Source organism: Peromyscus eremicus, chromosome 11 (genome assembly GCF_949786415.1).
Source record: "Peromyscus eremicus chromosome 11, PerEre_H2_v1, whole genome shotgun sequence".
NCBI lineage: Eukaryota > Metazoa > Chordata > Mammalia > Rodentia > Cricetidae > Peromyscus > Peromyscus eremicus.
The window spans coordinates 45248633-45252531 of NC_081427.1; the positions used below are offsets into that span (position 1 = coordinate 45248633).

General features: G+C 42.1%; 1 pseudogene; it reads right to left on the reverse strand.

The window, feature by feature from the left end:
- Window positions 1–764: 764 nt before the first annotated feature.
- On the reverse strand, window positions 765–859 carry LOC131922088 (U6 spliceosomal RNA; annotated as a pseudogene).
- Between the last annotated feature and the right edge of the window lie 3040 nt (window positions 860–3899).

A 3899-nucleotide genomic window follows, 5' to 3' on the forward strand; every position in this document is an offset into this window, starting at 1 on the left:
TTTAAGTGAAGATTCATTATCATTCTCTTTCAAGGCTAGCACCATCTCTAGCTATAAGGACCTTTTTTTTAAAGGGTATGCTGAACATCTTCAAAATTTAGGGTCATCCTTCTTCTCCAAACACCTGCAAAACGCCTTTTAAAATGAGCCAGTTTCAGGGTATGGTTTTTCTTTACTCGAGCAAATGCATTCAGAATGTGTTATGCAGGTGTTTTGATGAGAACCCAGAAACACCTTGAGACACTGTACTTCTTTGAAATGTGAGAATTGAACATCATTGCTGTTCCAGGACAGGTCTTGTGTATAGAGCTTTTAGTTTCTTTAATTTGCATTATCTCATTTATTTCTTAGAACTCGGTTAATTAGCAACAGTGTGGTTTGCAGGTTAAGCGAAAGGAAACCAGAGAAAACCTATTGAAATTTGCACATTTACTTTTTAGTGCAGCCAGGACTAAAGCCAAGGTCCTGGCTTTATGTCTAATTTTCTCTTCCAGATTATCCTGCCATTCAGTGCAAAGGAGAGATTGGACAGTAAGATTGTTCCTGATCTGATACATGAGAAGTATCCGAGCTGGAAGGGACCAGTGCTACATCTAATCCAACTCCCTCCTTCTTAGACATCCCATAGATATAGCCGATGGGTGATGCAAAACACAAGACTGAACACCTAGAAATATTACCCCTGCAAAAAAAAAAAAAAACAAACAACAACAAAAACAAAACAAAACAAAAAACCAACAAAAAACACCATTTGGTAAATGTATAAAAACATAGAAAAGATTTGTGTGGTGTCTTTGTATAGATGCCAGGCCAATCTTCTCTGTTTCGTTCCAAATTTAGTATACATGCCATTAGGCAAGCTCAAGAATAATCTAAACTTAAGGTATTGCAATAGAAAACCGTGAAGTTCATCACATAGCAATGGCAAGTGTTGCTTTGGGAAACTCTTGGTAGTTACATGTATGTATGTATCCCTGTGTGGGTCATGGCTTAAATGGACTTTGCAGTGTGGACCGTGTTAGCAAAGCCACTCGTTGGGAAGCCCCTAGTGCAGTGAAAAAAGCATTGCCGTCCAACTCCAAATACTTAATTTCAGTCTCTGTTCTGCAAACAACCTCGTGTGTGATGTTGGCCAAGGACTCAACCTCCTTCCTTCTGCCTCACATGGGGTTCCATTTTTTTTTTTTTTAATCTTTCAAATGAGTAAGTTAGACTAGATTCTCTTTGAGATTCCTTCCTCCAAGAGTTGACCATGCTAGTGATTCTTTTTTTGGTACAATTAAACACTAACGTCTTCCAAATGGGAAGGGGCGGGGGAGGTGGTGGAGCAGAAAGATAGGCACTAGCCAGGTGCAGTCACCTGACTTTCCCTGAAGCAGCTGCTGCCCCTGTGCTCCTGCCTGCGGCTTGCAGTCATAATGGTGGCACCCCAAGATGCTGCCGCCACAAGGGTGTGAGTGATGATCTGCTTAAATCCAAGCTGGAGCCTGTGGACGGCAGAAGAGGTGAGGCGTGCCAAGCACATGCACCTGGTACCACACTTGGCACCGCGAGGTGCTCAGAAGCAGAGCTTAACGACAAACGTGTTATTTTGCAAAGGAAATGCAACTTAGATAGACCAAGTTGAAATTTAGAAACTGTGTGCATTCTACAGTCTAAGTGGCCCTGGAGTCATAGAAACATTTCTATTGGGGAAATTGGGGGAAAAAAATAAAAACCCAGCGAACCAAAAAACAGAGAAAGAAACAAACTTCAGAAAATATGTGATGTGAACTTCTTAGTTTGAGCTCTCCTTTGGTGTAGGTTAGCTCTTAGCTTCTGCAAAGAACAGGGACCTGTTATCACTATTCACTCAATTGATGGATAAGATGCAAAGTTAATTTCATGGTGGAGAAACACCCGAGAGGCTGCTTGTTTTATAGAAGGCTGCTTGTTAATATAGAAGACATCTTGACATGAGCACATAGGCAATTGTGTGTGTGTGTGTGTGTGTGTGTGTGTGACACTTGCAGTGCACTGCAAACCACAAGACTGAACACCTTTATTCAAGAAGGTGTTATTATGAAACAGGAGAGCTGATAAGTGCATTAAACACATAAATTATTTATTGATTCTGGGACAGCCTACAACATGACAAGAAATGAAATATATTTGTGCAATATGCTCACACATGGAGAAATTGAGGGACCGTTTTTATTTTCTTAGGTGGAAACATCATGCCAGAAAACAGTCTGTCTTTGAAGAACAAAAGTACAAAGATGTACCAACAATTGAAGGTTATAGTTTTGCAGAGTTGTTTATTATTCATCGCATTTGGAAACAGGGCATAGAGAAGATAATCATCTTCTCCAGCCTAGATCTCTTTAGCATGCTTCAATTTAACTGCAGCCGCTAGGTAAGACTTAATAAGATGTGTCTGTTGGCCTGCAGAAAAACCTGCTTGATCAGAGCCTTGCATGTCACTATGCAGATCAGAAGTGGGCTTGGTTGTTGAGCACTGTATTTTTTTTTTTAATTAAATGAATAATTGGAGTCACTTAAGTACTTGTAGAGGACATTGACTGCCCAGGCAGCACAGAACCTGTCTAAGGTCAGGTACATTATGGATATAGGCATGGAAAGGTCCGCATTTAAGCTCACAGCCTGTCTTCAGGTGGACTGTGGATGAGACAGTCTGAGGGGAGGGGGGTGGGTCTCACCACAACCCTGGCCAGGCAGGAAGCAATGTTGGACAGAGTTGTCAAACTCTCTTTTTGTGGATGAGTGGTAAATTTTAAGCGGTGAATACCTTTCCAGTCATGGCCCACTGTGACCAAGCTAAACCGACGAGCCTAACGTGGGGAATTTGTCGTAGCAAATTCTTGTTACCCCATTCACTTTTCAAAAACCGAACAAAATTCAAAACAAAAATATAAAATGAACTCCCAATGAAGTCTCACCAACAGGAAAAACAAAATTCCCTGCCTGTACTAACCTAATGGCCTGCTATTTTTGGCTGTGGGCAGGGTTGGCCAGAGGTTCTTGGGCTGTTGGTGACCGTCACCGTGCATAGCAGTCTGACTGGAATTTTTGTGAGCTGGGAAAGGGCTGGTTATATTTGGCTTCTGGAAGGGAAGTCAGCAAGATAGACAGGCCTAGCTTTGGATCGCAGACTCTGAGCCAGCAGGAGGGGAAGCAGTCACCCCATTTCCAGTTGAGGAAGTGGGTGGAACGACAGCTGAAACCTTTGGCAGGGGTCAGGTGAACACACTACATTGACAGAGGAGATTTTTCCAGTCAATGAGACAGACTGCCTTTGGCTGACCCAGCCTCGGACTAGGGCCGTGGCCCACTGAGCATGACCTAGCTATAGCACCCATGGGGCAGAAGCCATCAGACCTCTGTTATTCATTTATCCCACGGTGCTTGATTAAGTTTTCTCCTGGTCTTGCAGTCATGGGCGTTTCCACAACACTATTAATTACTGATTTGTCTCACACCCTACTCTTTGTTACTAGAAGATGAGTGCATTGGCTTTCCTACATACTCCATACAACTTCCACACCCCAAGGACATTGTAAAAACTCACACATGGGGTAGGTTGCTTGCCTGCCCAAAGCACTGGGTTATGGGTATATATAAGAACTATAAAAATTTCAGTTGTGTTATAAAAAGAATGGCACTCAAGTCATGGTGGGAAAACAAGGTTATTGTTTATGAACTTACCACTAAAATGTGCGTTTTGTAATGCTGATTGATTTACAGTTGGAGAAGCCACACAAGCATACAAAATGGTTCATTAGATATTCATTATATCTCCTTAGCTGGTTTTTTTTTTTTTATTAGAAGTGCCCATGGTGCCAATGGCAAGGTTGGCATTTTCAGGGACAGAATCCGTGCTTGAAATTCATCGATTTCTG